Consider the following 22,783-nt stretch of genomic DNA (forward strand, 5'->3'; position numbering starts at 1 on the left):
CTTAGAGGAACCAGGAAATTCCACCAGAAAACTCTTAGAACTCATAAGTGAATTCAGTAAAGTAGCAGGATACAAGATCAATGCTCATAAATCCAATGCATTTTTATACATAAGTGATGAATCTTCAGAAAGAGAAGTTAGGAAAACTACTCCATTCACAATAGCCTCGAAAAAAATAAAATACTTGGGAATCAATCTCACAAAAGAGGTGAAAGACCTCTACAATGAGAACTACAGAACACTAAAGAAAGAAATTAAGGAACACCTTAGAAGATGGAAAGATCTCCCATGTTCCTGGATAGGAAGAATTAATATTGTCAAAATGGCCATACTACCAAAAGTGCTATACAGATTCAATGCAATTCCAATTAAAATCCCAATGATGTACCTTACAGAAGTAGAACAAGCAATCATGAAATTCATCTGGAAGAATAAGAAACCCAGAATTGCTAAAGCAATCCTTCGCAGGAAAAATGAAGCAGGGGGTATTGCAATACCTGAACTTCAACTTGTACTACAAAGCAATAGTAACAAAAACGGCATGGTATTGGTACCAAAATAGACAGGTAGATCAATGGTACAGAATAGAGGACACGGACACAAACCCAAACAAATATAATTTCCTCATACTAGACAAAGGGGCCAAAAATATGCAATGGAGAAAAGATAGCCTCTTCAATAAATGGTGCTGGGAAAACTGGAAATCCATATGCAACAAAATGAAAATAAACCCATATCTCTCACCGAGCACAAAACTAAACTCAAAATGGATTAAGGACCTCGGAATCAGACCAGAGACCCTGCATCTTATAGAAGAAAAAGTAGGTCCAGATCTTCAACATGTCGGCTTAGGACCAGACTTTCTCAACAGGACTCCTATAGCACAAGAAATAAAAGCAAGAATCAACAACTGGGATAGATTCAAACTAAAAAGCTTTCTCTCAGCAAAGGAAACTATCAGCAATGTGAAGAAAGAGCCTACAGAGTGGGAGAAAATCTTTGCCAATCACAGTTCAGATAGAGCACTAATCTCCAGAATCTATAAAGAACTCAAAAAACTCAACACCAAGACTACAAATAATCCAATCGACAAATGGTCTAAGGAAATGAACAGACACTTCACAGAAGAAGACCTACAAACAATCAACAAACATATGGAAAAATGTTCAACATCTCTAGTAATAAAAGAAATGCAAATCAAAACCACCCTAAGATTCCATCTCACCCCAATCAGAATGGCGATTATCAAGAACACAAGCAACAACAGGTGTTGGCGAGGATGTGGGGAAAAAGGTACACTCATACATTGCTGGTGGGGCTGCAAATTAGTGCAACCACTCTGGAAGGCAGTATGGAGATTCCTTAAAAAACTTGGAATGGAACTACCATTTGACCCAGCTATCCCACCCCTTGGCCTATACCCAAAGGACTTAAAATCAGCATACTACAGAGATACAGCCACATCAATGTTCATTGCTGCTCAATTCACCATAGCCAGATTGTGGAACCAACCTAGATGCCCTTCAGTTGATGAATGGATAAAGAAACTGTGGCATATATATACAATGGAATATTACTCAGCCATAAAGAATGATAAAATTATGGCATTTGCAAGCAAATGGACGAAATTGGAGAATATCATGCTAAGTGAGATAAGCCAATCTCAAAAAACCAAAGGAAGAATGATCTCGCTGATAAGATGATGATACATAATGGGGCGTGGGAGGGGTTAGTTTTAGGGTTAGAGTGAGGGTTAGGGAGGGGGGCAAGAATGGGGGAAGGAAGGACTGTATAGAAGGAAAAGAGGGATGGGAGGGGTGGGGGGAAGGGGAAAAAAATAACAGAATGAATCAACCAACATCACCCTATGTAAACGTATGATTACACAAATGGTATGCCTTTACTCTATGTACAAACAGAGAAAGAACATGTATCCCATTTGTTCACAATAAATAAAAAAAAAAAAATTAAAAAAAAAAAGAATGTAATGAAGAGTAAAAGAAATAGAGTGGACACATTCTTTCTATCCACAGTCACTCCTTTTTTGCGTTATTATTCAGAGATCATAGTTAAAAGGCAACTGACCATAAAAATAAATTTTTATTAATTTACCATAATGATTATATGAATGCAGTGATGGTTTCTCTTCTTTTTCTGACTTGGGCTTTCTTTTGTGTACTAGGCCCTGAAATAATAGAAGCGATTCATGTTCTCAGACATTAAAGGAGGGATTCTTATCCAGTTATGAAGTAAACTAAACTATGTAAATCCAAATGGCAGTCAGTGACAACTTACAAAAGAGTGAGAAGTTAGGGATCATGTATCCCTTCTCTACTGGAGATTTCATAAACAGGTTACATGTAGCACATAATTCAAATGAGATCTAACAGGAGGAAGGACCAGAGAGGTGCTTATTTAACACTTCCAGAGTTTACTCTTTATGTAATTTTTCCATGTAAAAATTACAAATCAACATTTAAAGTACTTTTCCATTGGTTTAGTGTGAATGCGGCAAATCACATGAATCTGAGGGAATTATTTTCAAAGATAGTAGTTCATTTCCAACCTCACCATGCATGAATATAGATAAAGGGAATAAGGTAGATAAGGTTCTTTCCATTTTAAGAAAATGACAAACCATTTTCTTACATTTACTATCAGGCTATAGAATATATTACTATCAGAATATAGAATTCTACGTTGTTAACAACACTTAGGATTGCAAGTAACCGAGAAACTAATTCAAACTGGATTTAATAATAAATAGGACTTGCTCACATAAATGAAAATCCCTTGGAAGTAAAGGATGCTTTAGAACTGATTTGATCAATGCTTCAGCTCCATTTCTCTGAATTATATCAGTTTTGGTTTTATTCTCTGTATTTGTTTTGTCCTTAGACTGTTTACATTCATGGTCACAACTTAGTTGTTAAAAGCAAAAGTAGTTTTATTTTTCTTCATGTATATTCTTAGAAAAGAGAAAATTCCTGCCAATAACCACTGAACTATTGTCCTGAGTTTTGTACTCAATGGGCGGGCCTTAAAATAATTTTGTGATTAGGGTAGGGATTGATTGGTTTAGGACTGGGTTTTTGTCTCTGGATAATTGAGGCAAGGAGGTCAGGGTATCTTCTTCTGGCTTAGACCAATCAGTACTCTCCTTGCAAAAGGGGTGGTATAGCATCTCACCTGGATGCTAAACAAGTGGGCAAGGATGAAATGCATGTTGTATAACAACTGCCAGGTCCTATGTAGTCTATCCTTTTGCTGCTCAACCACTATTAACTAGCACATTTCTCTCTCTCTCTCCCCCCCCCCCCACCTCTTACTCTCTTCTCTTTCTGTTCTCCCCACAACCTCAAATTTTTTTCTGTGCATCTGGAGTAACTTATGGTCTAGCAACCAATATTATACGGACAAGCATCTACTCCCAATAAAAGCAAAATTCAATGGAAGACCAAGGTCAAAATAACTGAAATAAAAACTCCCAGTTAAAAGAGGATATGTGGAGATATCACACAGTGATTACTGCTCCTTGTCATATTCTATAGGCAGTAGAGTGAGGACTCCTGGCTGGCACTGGTGTGTGTTCTTTGGGAAGTTACTGTTTTGCTCTCTGTGTTGTCCATGGTCCCATTAGAGATGGTCACTGGTGAAGATGCTCTTTTCGGGTTACACCATTTTGGTAGCTCATGTCTGAGGATAAAATTAAATAGTCCCAGACTATTATCAGCCATAATAAGTATGATTCTCCATTTAGTTAAGCAAAGCATTGAACTTTCCAAATTTTTGACACATATTTTAATCAGATTTTTTGCTGCTGTGACCAAAAGATCTGACAAGTACAATTAGAAGAGGAAAAGTTTATTTGGGGGCTCATGATTTCAGAGGACTCAGTCCATAGATGGTCAACTCCATTCCTAAGGGCTTAAGGTGAGGCAGGTCGTCATTGTGGAAGGGTGTGGTGGAGGAAATGGCTCAGGACATGATGATCAGAAAGCAGAGAGAGAGAGAGAAAGCTCAGCTCAACAAGGACAAAATATATACCTCAAAGACACATCCCCTGGCCACACCCTACCTATCTACAGTTACCACTCAGTTAATCCCTATCAGGGGATTAATTCATTGTTTAGGTTTTGAAGACTCTCATAACCTAATCATTCACCTCTACATTTTCTTACATTATCTCACACGTGGGCTTTTGGGGGGACACCTAATATTTAAACTGTAACGACATGCTAAGGTAATTGAACTTGTAGACATTTGGGTTTGAAATCTAAAGGATGCTATTCCTAATGTGTAGACTACAAGCTTGGCTGCCTTTTTATAACCTTGGTGTTCAATAGGCCCAAGATGCTATAGTTAGGCTCCCTGGCCAAGATTTTCAGTCAGCTATGTTTTAGTATATAGTCAAGGTCATAAACACCCTGATTCAGCATATGCACTTAAGGTTATAAATATCTGCTTGTGAGCATGCACTCATTTATAAAACCTGTTGGCACTGGTCAGCATATTAAAAAGGGTTTATTGCAAAGACCAGGGGAGCTACTGCTGCTTCCAAATAAAGCAAGTCTACTATCTGAGTCTTGCATCTTCTTTTACTTGCCAGGATCCAGAATTTGTTTCCCAGGGTCTGAGTCCCAGCTGGACATTTGGTCATACAAGTTAGGAATTGTCTTTGGAATAGTTTACTCAATGTACATATTGTGAAAAATACTGCTTCATCAATGAGGGTAAAATTATAACATCTAGGTATTAATTAAAAAAATCACCAATCCCCCCAAATTTCATTTCATTGATTCACAAGGTCTTACATGTTAATAAGAACTCATTAAAAGCACATAAGCAGTTAAATGGCTTACTTTTTGAGTGCAGCCTTTATGATCAAATATCAGATGAATACTTCTAGAGTGTGAATTTTAGATTATGACAACTGATGACAAATCAGAGGATAAAGTAAATTTAGTAACACTCATGTACACATTAATATCACAATATATACTGCTATAGTTTAAATCTGGAATGTCTTCCAAAGGCCTATTTAGTTAATGAATTGGTCCTCAGCTAGGCATTATTGGGAGGTGCTGGAACCTTTAGTAGGTGGGTCCTAGTAGAAGGAAGTTAGGCCCCCTGTCATGAGGTCCTACCTCACCATAGGCTCCAAAGCAATGGACCAAAACCATTGAAACCATGAGCCAAAATAAAACTTTTCTCCTTTTAAGTTGATTTTCTCAGATATTTTGTCACAAGGATGGAAAGCTAATGTATGCACACTAAAATATTTTGAGATTTAGTATAATAATAGCAAATTCAAAGGGACTTAGCCAATATTCAGTATCAGTGAGGATCAGTAGAAAAACAACTATTCATTGGTTTGATTTGAAGGCTTACACAGTTGAAGAATCCAAAAAATGAAAAGGAAGGAGTAGAAAAGAGCTTATTTAATACTTTCACAGTTTATGCTTACATCCTTTTGTCTATATACAATCAGGGACCTTTGTTTATTTGATCAGGGTTCAAGCTCATGTCTCTTTCATTTCCTTCATCACAAGACGACTGCTCTTAGCAGTAAGGGTTACATGCATTCATATTCATGTCAAGGAAGAGAAAGAGTGTCATACTTCACTATTCTGAGGCCAAAGTCTTGTGATTGGCGTTGATTTGCTCAATTTCTTGTGGTCAGAGCACAAGCTAGGTTGAGATCAAATCATCTCAAATGAACTATCGTTAGAGACAAAGGTGAGGTTAATTTCCCCAAAACTTCTCAGGAGTGTGCCGCACATGAGAAGAGTGGATAAGCATCGCGGATGCAAATTCAGTGTCCACTACAATCATTCTCCAAGTGTATAAATGTATAACAACTGTGCTATTCTGTTAGTTGGTGGTAAACAAACACATAAACATACAACTAGATCTAAGTATGTGTAGTACAGACTATGACTCCATTTTTTGATGTTTAACTACTAACCACTTTCAAGTCTTATCCTTAATATGTTGTACCACATCTGGGTAAGATATAAGAAAACCTGGGTGTTCCCTATTTTGGTGCCAGTAGGAAATTCAAACCATATAAGCCCAGACCCCTGTATGGGAATTTTTACCCAAGTTCTTTCCATGAAAAAACCCCAAACCTTTCCCCTTCTCTCTCAAGAGGTTTTTAGACCTGCTTGGGAAGTTCTGCCCTGAACTTTCTAGAAAGCCTCATTATGTGAGTAACAAAACCTTCTTTATACTCTTGGTGCATACGTGGTATTGCAACTCTTGAAATATGAACTGAATTTTGAGTACAGTTCATTTATTTCCCCTGTTGGTAATTGTAGCAGTGTACAAACTACAGTGGCAGTAAACTAAAATTAGTGTAATCCACCTGCTCTAGTCTGAATAGACCCCCTGCACCAAATCCATATGTTGAAACCCAATCACCAATGTGATGGTATTAGGAGATTTGGGAGGTGATTCATGAATTAGTTTACTGCCCTGGTAAGAATGGTCCCAGAAAGCTACCTTGCTTCTTCCAAGGATGCAGTAAGTTTTCACCTACAAACCGGGAGATGGGCCCTTGACAGACATTAAGTCTTATGGCACCTTGATCTTTGAGTTCCCACCCTTCTGAACTGTGCAAAGTAAATTTCTGTTGTTTTTAAGCTATTCAGAATTTTGTTATAATGGTCTTAATCAATGAAGAAACTATCATTGTAACATTTCCTTATTATTCTCACCAATCACATAATACTAGCTCTGAATCTCTTGCCTCTTTGATTAGCTTCAGATCCCTGAAACATCTTTTTCCTTTTTTTTTTTTGTTGCCCACATGCCTTCTACCACCAACTTCCTGGCTACCACTTTGGCTCAGGTCTTCACAATTCCTCATTTTGGTTATTTCATATCTTCTAACTGGTTTCCATGTTTATAGTCTTGGCCACTCTTCCCTACCCAAGAATTCATCCTCTACACTTCTAGTTGAAATAATTCTTCTCAACATTGATGAAATAATTCAGTAATTTCCATTATCTTTGGAATACAGTTAAAATTCCTTAGTAGAGTTTACAAAATTCTTCACCATCTTACCCCATCTACATTTTCCATGTCTCCTGCCACATTTCCACGCACCACCATTCTTGCTTCTATACCTACCTATAAAATATACCAACCTCCACAGTTCCTAGGCAAGGATATATATCCTTTGTCTGGAGTATAGTCATGTCTTTCCTTAGCTGACTGATTCCTGCTGATTCTTCAAGATATTCTTGAGTTTTAAAGACAATGAGAAGTATTTTCTGTTTAGCCTAGGAAAAGTGAGAATCTCTTTCTTCACATGTTCACAATAAACTTGATTTCAGTGTAATCATTGCAATATTTGATTTGATTGTATCTTTCTCCACATTTGATTCTCTCGAGGGCAGGGCACAACTTTTATGAGGGTGATTGTATTGTAGATAGAAACACAACAAAGATAAGTTCTAATACCAGATAGTTTATAGAAAGTGCCCTGAAAAGTAATAGATACATGTATTCTAGAGGAGACTAAGAAAAGACACAGTGGAAAAATTAGAGCCCTCATACGCTGCTGATGGGAAGATAGTACAGGTACTTGGGAGAGCAGTCAATAAATTTCTCAAATGGTAATTCCACTGGGTCACTTGGTAACTCTGAATATACTAAATACATTGGATTGTACACTTAAAAATACACAGATTACTGTGGGGAAGAGATTTCACAGAGGTAGTGAGATTTGGATGTATTGATAAGTGATATGAAAAGCAGAGGTGGTAATGCTATAAAGAATGAACATTAAGTCCTCTATTGGGTGGATCTGACTTTAGATCCTGCTTTGCCACTGGTTAGGTCTCCCTAAGTCTGTATTCTCATCTAAAATGTGAACATGTTAATATACCTGGTTTATAATCTTATTGTGATGACAAATTAGATAATGACTTTAAAATATTAAGCCCAATGCCAGGGACACAGTAAATGGTCAATAAATATTAATTATTAGTATTTGATTCTGGATCTGTTTAATATGAAGTTTTGGCTTATGTGGGTCAGGAAGCATGTAAATACTTCAATGGAAACTTCCAGAAACTCATCTGAAGTTTCAAGCAGAAAGAGATATAAAAGAAAGACAAAAATGATATAAAAGGAAGTGTACTCAAGTTAAACAATATTTATTGACTATCTTTTTTCTAATTATATATACTATGCAAGATTGCTGGATATAGAAAGATGAATGAGAAGTAGATTGCTGGATATACAAATGAGAAGTGGTTCTTGACTTAGTGGTCCAGTAGGGAGGTAAACAAATATGTCTAAGAAAGCATTGTGTTTCCTCTAATATTTGTGAATGTACAAAGAAGTAGGTGACCTGGAAAAAGGGTGTAGAAGACGTGACCTGTTCAGTACTGAAAATACTCATTAATGACTTTAGCCTGCACTTACTGGATGTTTGTCAGTACCTTGCTGATATTTTCCACTTCCAATACAGAGCAGAGATTACAGGTTTGAGTCTACGTTGTTGAGAGGAAAGAAGAGAAAAATAATGCCCAAGATATTCAAGAATACTTTTTATAAAACAGTGTGAATATTCCAGAGATTTATGCTCAAAGTACCCAGGTTTCTAGACTGTTATCTCTTCGGCAGCAAAGATCTTGACTGTGTCTTGTCTTGGATTGTTATCATGTGACCCAGAACAGGATAGTGTATACTCAAAAAACTGTAAAGTCAATGTTCTTCAAATCCTTCCTATAGCAAAAGTGAAAGGCTTTAACAAGTTTGCTGCCTCTTTGTTACTAACAGCTACTGACAGTCTGAAACAGGCAAGATTACACATCCATTCTTCCTTGAAAAAAAATCTGTCAATTTTGCCATTCTTTTTCCTTTTTCTTCAGAATCTATTTGTCAGGTTTGAAGAAAGGAATGACTGTCAATGTGACGAGATGTCATGTATGATTTGCCGTTATCTAGAGTTGAGTACAAGATTCAAAGTTCTTTTAGAGCAGAATTCTTTCACATTAGTAGTGATCTGGAGAGGTTCTTAGTTTAGGTGCATCCTGGTGCTTGAGAGTCCAGACATGTAAAGGTGAGGGGAAGGAGAACTCAGTGTTTCTTGAGCATTTACTACATAAATGTTGGGCACTTTGCTCAGTTTCCGTGGTGTTTTGTTTTTTGAACTCAGCTTGGAGTGGTGAAGCAATGGGGTGGAGGAAAGGAATCTTCTCTAGGCCAATCCTAGACTCCCAAATGGGAGAGACACTCTGATTTGGTGGATGGTTTTATTTTTCTATGGCATTTAGGCTTACCAACAGGGCTTGTCCTCAAGAGGAATGAGAAGCTGGGATTAACAGGAGATGGGTCTGGGCAGTGCCATTAAAGGACAGTCCTCTGAGGATCTCTCAAGCCAGGGATGGACTGGGTTCCTAGGATGGGGCTCCAGTTCAGGCCTGAGTCTGGGGCCACGTGACTTGCGCGTGTGCCTTGAGTGACGCGCGCAGGCTTGGGCGGGCCTTGGTGGAAATCAACTTCCGGGGGCAGAGGTGTTCGAAAGCGGGTGGTGCGTGGGCTCCCCTAACTTGGGTTCCTGGGGCGGCAGTTTCCCCTTAGGGTCTGGGGTCGTGACCGGGTGTGCATTTGCGGGTTTTTGTCCTGGGGGTGGCTCACCTGGCGACGGCTCGGCGGCGGCGGCAGCGAGCGAGAGCGGGGAGCAGGTAAATGGACGCTCGCCTTCCGGGCCTGGGTCTTGGGGCCGGGGCGGCGCGAGGCCAGCGGGGAGCGCTCCACTGGGGCTGCGAGCGCGGCCGAGCTTCCGCCGCCCGCCCGCTGCGGCCTTGCTCCCCGCGGTCGCCGGGACCCGGAGTCAGGAGGCGTGACCCGCCCCGGGCGGGATCGAAACCTGGCTGCCGGGACTGGGAGTGCCGACCGGTTTCTGCGTTCGCCGGCAGGCATCGGCACCTGCACGTTGCAGAGTTGAGAAAGTCTACGCACAAGTACACGTGATTATTGTGTCACCGAAGCGCCCACCGAGCGGATACTTTGATCCTTGCCTAGGTGTCACTGCCCACGCCAGGTTTAGGTTTCCTCATTTACTTTTCCAAGCCCAGCGGGATCAAAGCTCTGTTGTGTCAGCCAGTCACATTTCCTTAAAGTGACTTGGGCCACATGTTGCTGTAAAAGTGGCACTTCGGGGTTAAGGCTGGAGCCGAGTAACTTTGCCAAGTGGTGAGATATCCTCCATCCCCCAAAGCGCGACCCCCAGGCCACATAATAAAAATGTTTCCTCCATCTGCGCTTGTCACCTACCGCGGAGGAAAGCTTTGGACGTGAAACCTATTTTTGCTTTACTTTAAGGAGTGGGAACTCTATTAAAAGCAGCGCTGAGTGTTTTTTGGTAGGATGATGTGGCCGCAGCTACTCTGACTTGCTTCCCTGTTGAGAGTTGGGGCCGAGCCTGATTTCCTGGAGGGTAAAGTCTTGGCCACAGCTGTAGGTGACTCAGCGGCCCCTTTTGAATTCCCACTCTTTCCTTCCCTCCTCCTCTCAACTGTGCAGATACTGATGCCATCTTCCTCTTCAGCTATTTATCTTGGCAGGAGTTGGTTGATGGCTTTTGGAAGCAGTTTGCATGTTGTGTGATGGAGTGATTGGGGTGGGCTGATATTTCCTCTTATCATTAGGTGTGTTAATATATCACCTTACAATTTAAGGCAAAAACGGGTGACAGGAACTGACCGTGTTCTCCGTCATTTGGAGAACCTCTGCACTTGTGATCAGCTGTGATACAATTTGTTAAAGGGGCTTGGCTGCATTGTACCTGTTAGATGTATGGAGCAACGGGAATGCCAAGCATTGTGCACCTTCGTAGTGTGGTCTGACCAGTATATTGTGTGGTAGAAAATTGCCCTGGTTACAAAGTTTGGTAACCTCTAGACTGACTGGGACGTGGTTCTGTGGGCTGGGAAATCTTATTGCAAAGTGGTTTCCCAGCAACAGTATAAGCCAAATGGAATAAACATAAAGAAAACAAAGTGATGAAAGTTACAACTTACCTCTTTAACATTTATTAAATGGAAAATATATCTGCTTATTGGAATGATTGGTTCAAAACCTGAGACTTTTTATTTTAATGATCTTAATATTTAATAAGAGACAAAAACTGCATAGAAAATCACAAAGGAACATCATTTTATCATCATCATCATTATCATCATCATCATCATGATTTTGGTGGCAGTTAAAAAGGAGAATATGGTTAACAGTTAGCTTGTTGGACCTTAAAGGAGCAAATAGGAGTTTTGCCTATTGAGGCATTTTACACACTCCCCAGATCTTGTAAGATTTGTAAAGTATGTAGAATTGTTATGAATAAAGAAAGCCATTTGAAGACAGTATCTTTCTTCCACTGGGAAAGGATTGAGTTGGATGAGATGTTTCCATTTAGTAAAAGGAAGGAGGAATGTTTAGGTAAATTGTTTCCAAACACTAGCTCACAGTCACAGTGCCCTTTATTAACCTGTTCCTTTTTTCTTTCTTGAAAGCTGATCAAATTTTTTTATTTTCTGTATAAACAGTGACAACTTTAAAGAGATGACTCTCTTTAGATTAACTCTTTGTATGAATGTATATCTGTTCATACATACTACTAATAAAATTTTTAAATTTGTAATGTTTTAAGGATATTTTAAGTTTAAGGAACAGTTTCTCTAATGCTCCATCTTACCTTACTCTTGGACACAGTAAACTGGATTTAACAAATTTAATTTGATGCACATTTTTTCAAAGGTCACTTTTAAAATTTAGGCCTATTGAGGTATACCTTACAACAAATAAAAAGTAATTTTTAGTATCCATGATTGTATATACTCTGACACATGTATTATCTTAAAACCATCACCACAATCTGGACAAAGAACATTTGCATCATTTTAACCCCCCACTGCCCAACACTGATTTATTCTGCCTTTTTCCTTTTTCTGGAATGTCATATAAATGGGATCATACAGTATGCAGCCTTAGGTTTCTGATTTCTTTCACTTAATGTGTTTATAATTCCTCCAGGTTGATGCATGTATCATTGCCGTTTTCTTTTTTGTTGTTTTAAATTGTTGCTGAGTAGTATTTCATTCTTTGAATATGCCACAGTAAGTTTATTCACCAGTTGAGGACATTTAGGCTGTTTCCAGCTTGGGGCACTTAGGAATGAAGTTGTTATAAACATTCACTTGTAGTTCTTGGTACATTCATGTACAGGTCTTTGGGTAGATAAGGGTTTTGGTTTATTTTGGTTAATTATCTGGAAATGGAATTCTTGTGCTAGGTGACAAGTGCATGTTTAACTTCATAGGAAATTACCAGACTGTTTTATAAGGTAGCAGTTTCATCTTGCATTATCACCAGTGATGCTTGATGGTTTTATTTGCTCCACATCCTGGTCAACATTTGTCATTTTATTTTAATTTTAACTGTTTTAATAAACAAATTTTGTGATTACTCATTGAAGTTTTATTTTTGGTGACTAATATATTGTACATAATTTTCATATGCTTTTGTTTTCCATCTTCTTTGGTGAAGTATCACGTTCAAGTCTTTTGTCCATTTTTTTTAACTGAGTTTTTTTTTTTTTATTACCAAATTACAAGAGTTTTTTACAGTTTGGACATAAATATTTTATCATATATATGTTCACAAATATTCTTTGGACTCACAGCGCTTGGTTTTTTCATTTTCTTAACAGTGTATTTCAAGGATCAAAAAGTTTTCAATTTCAATGAAGTCCAGTTTCCTTTATGTTTTGTATTTCTGTGTTCAAAGAAATTTTGCCTAACCCAAAGTTGCGAAGATTTCTTCCCTGTTTTCTTCTAGAGCATTTAGAGTTTTAGATTTTACATACATTTAGGCCTAGAATTCATTGTGAGTTGATTTTTTTATATAATGTGAGGTGTGGGTCAAGGTTTGTTTCCTCCTTACCCTTTTGTATGGATGCCCAAATCTTGCATCAGCATTTGCTAGAAAGACTGTTCTTTTCTTTCATTAAAATTTTTGGGCACCTTTATCAAAAATAAACTGACTTTACATGTCTGGTTCTATTTCTTGACTCTGTTTTATTATATCACTATATGTCTCCCTCCTTTGTCCAAAACCACTGTCTTTATCACTGTAGTTTTATATAATTTATCTTGAAACTAGGAAGTCTGAATCTTCCAACTTTGTTATTTTTTAATTTATTTTAAATGGTGTAGATCCTTTTCTTTCCATGTAATTTTTTGAATCAGCCTATCTAGTTCTATAAAAAAGCGTTGTGAGATTTGATTAGGATTACATTAATGTTATAGATCATTTTAGGGTAAATTGACATCTTAGGATTGTTTTTTAATCCAATAATAAATACCTTTCTCCACTTATTTACATCTTTGATTTCTTTCATTGTTTTTACGCTTTCAAGTATAAAAATTGTACATCTTCGTTATATTTTAAGTGTTTTATGTTATTTGGTGCTGTTGTAATTGTAACTTTATTAAAAATATCAATTTCAAGTTTAAATAAATCACTTTTTATATTGCTTTTGAATATTACAGTCTTATTAAACTCACTTACTAGTGCTAGTAGCTTTTGTGGAAGTTAGGTAGAACTTGACATAGGTAATGCCATTTTGAAACATGTCTTCCATCTTACAAGAGTCACCTCAAGGTCACTCTGATTCAGCCTGACCTAATACTCTATCATCATGCAAATAACCTGGAAACACTCCATCATCATAAGAAAGGAAATTGTTATCTGGGACTGATCCTGAAAACACCTATCTCCTTATGAAGGTGATATCACAGGACCTTTCCCTGACAATCCCCTAGAAACAACCTAACCACAAAAATTACCCCTTCCTTCACTCCCCATTTCTATTTCAGGCTGTAAGCAGAAGACCCATCTTGGGTCTGAGCCTCCATGGGTCCCCCTTAACAGGTTTGTACCGAATAAACCTGTGTACTGTTGAGGTGCTTTTCTTCTCTATTTCCTTACAGTAGACTCATTAGGGTTTTCTAGACAATCAAGCTGTCTACCAATAGAGACAGTTTTATTTCATATTTTCCTATATGTTTGTATTTTATTTTCTTATCTCATTGCACTGGCTAGTACTTCTGATTATGTAGAATAAGACAAGTCAGAGAAAACATTTTTACCTAGTTCCTTTTTTAGTAGAAAAGGCATTTTACTATTGAGTAGTTAGCTCTAGGGATTTTGTAGATGCCATTTTAATCAAATTGAGGAAGTTTTTTTTTAACTCCTAGTTTGTTTAGAATTTTAAAAAATTAATATTAAATTTTTTTTTTTTTTTTAGTTGTTGATGGCCTTTATTTTATTTGTATATATGTGGTGCTGAGAATTGAACCCAGTGCCTCACACAGGCTAGGCAAGCACTCTACCACTAAGCTACAACCCCAGCCCTAAAAAAATTAGTCTTATATGAATGTTGTATCTTTATTTGATTGTAGAACTAATAATAGATTAAGGTGGAAAGTTAACCCTATTTTCATTATTCTGAGACAACTAACTGCTTGTATTTTGGTGACTTTCCTTCAGCCTTTTTTCTTTTGCAAGCATATATATTTGTAAAAATTGTGCATGTTGTTTTATATTTTGCTCTTTCACTCAGCATTGCTTTGTGAACACTTATTACATTATGAATTTTTTTTTTCAGAACTTGATTTGTATGTAATGGTTATGGGCTATTGTAGATATATCATCATTTAATTATTTTATTATTGTTGGTAAAATTGTAAATTTTCTCCTTTGAAATTAACATTAATTCTTTGTACTTAACTCCATAATTTTCTTTTTATTGATTCCTAAAAATGTGATTGTCCCTTGAAATGTATCACATTTTTTTTCAGGTTTTTAATTACTTATTGATTTTCTCTGTTTTATTTGGTATTCCCAAAGTTTATTACCTTGGCTGTTTATGAAACAAATTTTGGATTTCAGTATCATTAGCATTCAGTATCACATTAAGGTAGAATCCTTGAATTCAGAAACTCAGGTTTCCTTTGAGATTGTCTAATTTAAACCATTTAATTTACAGCTTTTGAATATTGAATTATGAAGTAATTTTTCTGATCTTGAATTATGAAGTAATTTTTCTGGTCATACTATTATTTTGTTGTCACTGATCTAAATAGAAATTATGATATAGTCTATATAATATTCTACTTGTGTTTTTATTTTGATAAGACTCATGGAAATATTTTTACCTAGCATCATGTAAAATCCTTTATGTATGGTGTTTTATTGAATTCCCGTCACCATATTTTTATAGTAGAATTTTTCTCATTTTGTAGATGAGGAAACTGAGTCTCTGACAAGTGAGCAAACTTACATGTTTGTGTAAGAAGTGGTAGAAGTGTAATTTGATCATAAGTCTTCCTGAATATAGATTTAGATATTTTTAGTTACAGCCTACACTAACAGTATTAAGTTGTTCTGGGCATTTTGTATATAGTGTGCTTTTTATTATTATTTTTTTAATTTTTAATTTTTTGGTACTGGGATTGAATCCAGGGGTGTTAAACCTCTGGGCCACATCCCCACTATTTTTTTTTTCTTTTTGTTTTTTTGGGGTGCTGGGGATCGAACCCAGGGCCTTGTGCTTACAAGGCAAGCATTCTACCGACTGAGCTATATCCCCAGCCCCCCATATCCCCATTATTTTGAGGCGGGGTTTCACTAAGTTGTGGAAGACTTTACTAAGTTACTGAGTCTGGCTTTGAATTTGTGATCCTCCTGCCTCAGCCTCCTGAGCTTCTAGGATTATAGGTGTGCACCACCATGCCTGTTTTTTTTTTTTTAATTCAAAAATTTTTTTTAATTAAAAAATCCCTATGTTGCCAGGCTGGGCTTGAACTCACATCTTCCATTCTTAGCCTTGTATGCTTATTTTGACTCTATTATTTTAATGATTAGAATGGACTAAAAATTAATAAACAAGGGATCAGTACTTCTGAAATGTTTACCCACATTTATGTCCTTTTATGACTTTTTATTTTTAAATTAATTTAGACATTTCTTGACCTATACCATCTTCCTTCTACTATCAGATCCTAAATACAAAGATTTCTGTTGGCCATGTATGATAGAATCCCACTTAAAGAATTAGAAACATGCTTCTGTTGCCAGCAGAGAGTACGACAATTGTTAAAAAAATTTGGAATGTAAAGAATTTTTAATTCAAACAGGTTTAATACATGAAGATTAGAGATAATATTAGCTACTTTAAAATGTACCATCTTATAATTCTAGCAAGTCTGCTGTTTTCCTTAAAAGTATATGCACATTTTGGTATGTATGTGCTGCATTACAACACAGAGTAACTATATGAGTAAAACTCTTATTTTGTGAAGTGTGAAGTCACTTTTTCCTTGTATTCAGAGGAGGTTGACTTTCTTCTCCTTTTGCCATCTCCCTTCTAGAAATAGGCCTAGATAATGGAAAGACCAGCCAAATTGCCTTTTGTGTTGTGTCCACCCCTGTGGTAAAAGATCAGCTTTACACAGTCACTTCAAAAAGTTGCTTTACTTTTATGAGAATTTAGAACTGCAGTTGTAGTAAAGACAGTGATGCATATTATGCAAGATTGATATGCATCATGAGTATGCTTCACTGATAGATGGGGATTTATATGAATATTATGCATGGTTAGGTATCAGTAAAAGGTAGTGATTAAAGGTGAGATTAAGTATCATTTTAATTATGAATTTAATAAAGATTACTTAAAATGAGATTATACATTTTGTTCAATTTTCCCAAATTGGTCATGAAAACCAAATTAAGCCTACAAAGGCTGAATAGCATAAAGGGGCTCCCCTGAATCAGAAGACAAGTTGAAATGAATACTTCTGTTCTATTCTGCTGTATGTTTAATATCGGTAATAATTTCCATGAGATAGTCTTATCTGTTGTCTGTTATACAGAAAAAGGTTTATCTTATTAACTTCTCTTTTTATCTATATTACCAATTTTTGCTTTTTGAGTGGAATATTGTTTATTTACAGTTATTATTGATAAGACTTGCCATCTTACTGTTTGCTTTTTGTATGTCTTCAGTGTGAGTGGGTTTTTGTTAGTGTTGCTGTTGTTCCTTAATTCCTCTGTTACTGCCTTCTCAGACTTCTTTTGTAGTAAATAGATATATTCTGCTGTACCATTTTAATTTGTTTATTTTATTACATGTTTTGAAGTTATTTTCTTAGTTTTTGCTGTGGGAATGACAGATAACTTTTTAATTTATAACAGTATACTTTGGATTACTACTAACTTAAGTTTATTAAAAATTTGCTCCCCTTTTTTGCTGTTATAACAAACATATCTTTTTGTATTATGTTTTTATCAGTGCAGATTTATAACTTTTGCTTTATGCAGTTGCCTTTTAAATAGGAGAAAAAGAGTCACAAATAAATACATTTATATTGTCTTTTATATTTATTTATGCAGTTACTTTTACCAGTACTCTTAATTTTTTTATGTGGATTCAAGTACCCACTGTTGTCCTTTTATTTCAGCCTGAAGAATTCTCACTAGTATTTATTCTAGAAAAGATCTGCTAGAGATAAATTCTGTTTTTGTTTTGCTGGGAAAGTATTAATTTCTTCATATTCAAAATTGGTATTGCTGGATTTAGAGTTCTTAGTTGATGGTCCCCCTTCCCCCACCAGACTTTGTATTGGCATCCAACTGCCCATTTTCTTATGAGAAATCAGATGTAAAATCATATTCCTTGTTTGTGATGAGTTGCTTTTCTCTTGTGGCTTTCAAGATTCACTTTGTCTTTCAAAAGTTTTGACTGTAATTTGTCAAAATTGTGGAACTCAGAGATTATCCTTGGGTGTATAGATTAGTATTTTTCATCAAATTTGCAAAGTTTTCTGGCATTATTCTTCAAATATTCTTCTGTCCCTTTCTTTCCTCCTTTTCTGATACTCTCATTATGCTCATGTTGATTTGCCTGATGGTTTCCCACAGTTCTCTTGATGCTTTTGTTCATTTTTGTCACTTCTTTTTTCTTTCAGTTTTTCAGACAGGATAATATCAATTGATCTATCCTCAAATTCATGGATTATTTCTCCTGCCAGCTCAAATGTGCTATGAGCCCTTCTAGTGAAATTTTCAGTTAACTTATTATACTTTCAACTCCATAATTTCTACTTTCTTTTTATATAATTACTATTTTTTTGTTAATAATGTTTGGTGAAATATTACTATCATTCTTCCCCTCCCTTTATTAAGACATGGTTTCCTTTAGCTCTTTGAGATTATATTTTTGACTATATTTAAAGTAGCCAATTTTGATTTCATTGTTAATAACTCCAGTGTCTGTGCTGCCTTAGTGATAATTTCTATTAACAGTTCTTTTCCCTCTCTGTATGTACCATAATTTCTTCTTTCTTGCATGTCTTAAAATTTTTTATCAAAAACTATACATTTATAAAAATGGATTCTGTCTCCTTCCCAGGGTTCGTTGTTGGCTGTTATTGCTTTTATTGCTGTTTGTTTGCATAGTAACTTTCCTGAACTCCTTATGTATGTGACCACTGAGGTCTCTGTCTGGTTAGCTTACAGGACACCTAATGATCAGATGATTATTTCTTTGAATGCCTGGAACCAGTGAGTCTCCCAGGCTTTGTCAAGGATCTCTGTGCATGATGGAGCATGCCTGTAATACTCAGGTAGACAGTTTACAACTCTGCCTTAGCCTTCATTTCCTATTTGTGAAGGACTTAAAGATTAGGCAAGGGTGAAAGCTCAGGACAATCTCCTGTCTTTCTTGAGGACACATAGACATTCATGAGCAGTCATACAGCACTATACATTACCACAGCTTTTTAGATTTTCAGGAAAATATTGGATCTTTTCAAAATCACTCCATGAATATTTCATTCCCGAGCTTTTTGTTTAGTTAGCTTGTTGTTTGCTCCAACTGTTACAACCATATCAGGCAGATGTTGATGTTAAACAATTGATCCTGTTTGTTTTTGACAAATGCCATCTGGGGAAGAGATTACTGGCACTGGGCATGCTCTGAGTCAGATCAAATAAAGACAAGCACAGGAGTGGCATTTTCCAAGGAACTGCTGTAAAGGACAAAAATGAAAATTTCTGGGAATGGGGCTTCGGAGGAGTTCCAACCCCATTTTGCTTCTTTGGTAGCTGCCAGGCTGCTGAATTGAATCATGATTTTGAGCCTGTTGGTTTTCAAGGCTATCATGGTGCTGGGGAACTGAGGGAGCCCCTGAGGGAGGTGAGAATAGGACAGGTTAAAATGTCACAAATCTTCTTATTCTTACTCAGATTCAACCATTTTTCTTTACATGCTCCCTAGGGTGTTGCAGGTCTTTGATTGATTTTAAGTTCTGAAAAAGTTGACTTTGACGAATTTTGCTACTATTGCTTATTTTATGGAGAACATTTTTGCTGATGTCATGTACACTATTTTAACGGTCAAAATTCTTCTGAATGTCACTTTACCCTAGTTATTTTCTACTATTACTCGTCATCACTCATGTGTATTACAGCCTCATATAAGAGATCATTTCAGGATTATTCTAATTTGGATATATAAAAATTTCCCATGTGTATTAAAGTCATTTAGCGGTAGTAGGCATCTGCTTAGTGCTGTGGATAAAAACTATAGTATATGCCTATCTTTAGGAAGGTGACTTAGTTAGAAATTTGTAAATGTAAGGAAAATTTGTTAGTTGAATAAGTGAAAAAGATCTGATAAGAGATAATGTGAAATATTTTTATTGATAGTACAGTTACCTCAAACATAGAACATTATAAACCATTATGCCATTTTGTCTTTATATAATTGGGTCAACTTATGTAGAGAAAAATTACAGTTGCGCCTGTGAATTATGGCTAAAAAGTTAATTGAATTTCTAGAATGATTATGCTGAAAGGGCAAAGTAAAGAAACATTTATTAAACACTTGCTATGGATTATGCCTGAATATATTATTCAGCAAAATTAGGTTTCTGGTTAAGGAGTTTGCTAGTAAGAGAAAGACAACCAGAATACCAATTTTTTAAATTGATTTGTTGACTCTCTAGACATCTTGAGACATGAAAGTAATTAAAGCAAATACTTTATAGTAAGGACACTGATTGTTAAGAAACAGGATCCTCAGAATTGGAGCAGGTATCCTGATAAAGTTGGGGATATTAAACTCCTAAATTGTGATGAGTCTTTGCCACTTGAAGAGAATTATTCCCTCCCCTGTGGGAATATCCACCCCACTTTTGAAGGTATTAATTCTGCATTGCTTGGAGCAAGACAATGCTGAATCTCCTCAGGACCTCCCCCTGCCATCCCTTATCTTTTTTTTTTTTAATTTTTATTTGTTCTTTTTAGTTATACATGGCAGTAGAGTATATTTTGACATATTTATACAAACGTGGAGTACATCTTTTTCGAATTAAAATCCCATTCTTGTGGTTGTACATGATGTGGAGTTTCACTGTGGGTGTATTCATCCCTCATTTCTTCTAGACCTAAACTAGGCTTAAGTTGCAGTAAGGCTCTAGAGATAAGGTGCGAAGTATGACCTATGAGGAAATGTGCAACACTGTGAGACCCACGTGAGTTTTTAAATTTTATATCTGGGGAACATATTTGTATTGATAGTAAGGGTGTAGGATAATGGTGGAAGGAACATAAAGTTGGATCAGGCTCAGTTTACTGATATTGGATCACTAAGCAGAGATTCTGTGTTTACTTTTTTATTTTTATTTTTTATTTATTTATTTATTTATTTTTTTATTGTAAACAAATGGGATACATGTTGTTTCTCTGTACATGGCGTAAAGGCATACCATTTGTGTAATCATAAATTTACATAGGGTAATGCTGTTTGATTCATTCTGTTATTTTTCCCCTTCCCCCCCACCCTTCCCACCCCTCTTTTCCCTCTGCATTTACTTTTGCAGCTTGGAGGGCTAGAAAAGACTTCTCAAAGAGTATCCAGCCTCCCCTTTATTCAAGAAGTTCTATGTCTGCAAACTGTCTCACATCGTGGAAACTGACCAAGGGTTGTAATGTACTGCTTTTATTGTTTTGATTCAATTTTTGTTCACTTCAAGTAGAAGTTTTCTGCTTATACAGATCAAATAAAATATAGTAGTCTTCCCATTTCACTTCTAGAAACACCATGATCAGATAACCACTGGCAAGAATCAGACTTTTCTGATTGTTTCTTTGACTCTACTGACCCTTAGGGTATCCACACTCACTTTGCACTGAAAAGTTCAGTGCTGCCCCTTGCTCCCTGCTATACCAGAATCCCACCACTACAACTGCATAAGTTTTCTAATTCAATGACTGCAGTTTCTACTATAAGGCCTGGTCTTTTGAGAAGAGCAATCACAGAATATCCTTAGTACACTGCAAAAAAATTTATACTCAGCCTCTTTTTCATTCTTTCCAAGGGACCTATGGTTCTTTTACCAGGGTAACTATGCATTGGGGAAAAAGAAATAATCAGACCTCTTGGGGGCTGGTTCTGAACTGAAATTAATTCTATGAAACTCAAAATGTCACTGTGATCCACCAGTCAGAATAGGGGATTGTGAGTGTTGAGAGAAATGGAGTTTTAATTTAAATTATTTTCACTGGGACTTGTTGGTTCTTAAATGAATTCTTGGGTTATTTCCCCAATTTTGGAGTGCTTAAGTATAATAGCTGGCAGAGTCCCTATGTTGGTTCCCTGACCAATGGAATAAGAGCTGTTCTGGTGGTAAAGACCTAGTAGAAACCTTTAAAACCATGTCTGCCTAGGAAAGTAGAATCAAAAGCAGTAACACATTTCTGGAGGGAATTCAGAGATTAGTGCCATCATTGACTTGAAAGATATGGAGATGGTGATTTCTGCCACATCCATGTTCAACTCTCCTATTTGCCCTGTGCAGAAAACAAATGGATCTTGGAAAATGACAGTGGCTTATCATGATCCTAACTGGTTACTCCCATTGTAGCTAGTGTACCAGATATGTTTTCATTACTTAAGAAAGTTATCTTATTCCTTGGTACTTGATATGCAGTTTTTGATCTGGCAAATATCTTTTCCACATTTGTGTCTTAAGGCCTACAAGATGCAGTTTAGTTCTACCTGGCAAAGTTAGCAATACACATTCACTGTCCTACGTCAGGGGTATAACAGTTCTCCAGTCTTGTGTCATAGTTTAGTTCTCAGAAATCTTGATCACCTTTTTCTTGTATAAGCTATCACATTGGTCCATTACATAGATGATATTATGCTGAATGGACTTAGTGAGGGAGAAGTATAATTACTCTAGACTTGTTGGTAAGACATCTGTATAACAGAGAATTGGAAATAAATTCAACTAAAACTCTGGGGTCTTTATCTCAGTGAAATTTCTAGGAGTCTGCTGGTATGGGAAATGTTGAGACATTTATACTAAGACAAAAGAAAGTTGTACAGTTGACCTCTCCTACACCCAAAACAGGCATCATATCTAGTGGACCTCTTTGGATTTTTGAAGCAATGTATTTCTCATTTGGGTGTGTTACACTGACCCATTTACCAGGTGACTCCTCAAAAGTTGCAAGTTTTGAATGGAGCCCAGATTAAGAAAATGTTCTACAGAATAGAGGACACGGACACAAACCCAAATAAATACAATTTTCTCATACTAGACAAAGGTGCCAAAAATATGCAATGGAGAAAAGATAGCCTCTTCAACAAATGGTGCTGGGAAAATTGGAAATCCATATGCAACAGAATGAAACTAAA

At 36.5% G+C, this 22,783-nt stretch overlaps 1 protein-coding gene across 1 annotated transcript in view; it reads left to right on the plus strand.

The window, feature by feature from the left end:
• Positions 1-9,511: 9,511 nt before the first annotated feature.
• The window catches only part of Ccdc91 (coiled-coil domain containing 91), a 363,605-nt gene continuing 350,333 nt past the window's right edge, over positions 9,512-22,783 (plus strand). Inside the window, 1 exon segment of the mRNA XM_047550439.1 lies at positions 9,512-9,701. The gene's annotated coding sequence lies outside the window, so the exon portion shown is untranslated.

Source organism: Sciurus carolinensis, chromosome 4 (assembly GCF_902686445.1).
Source record: "Sciurus carolinensis chromosome 4, mSciCar1.2, whole genome shotgun sequence".
Classification (NCBI taxonomy): Eukaryota; Metazoa; Chordata; class Mammalia; order Rodentia; family Sciuridae; genus Sciurus; species Sciurus carolinensis.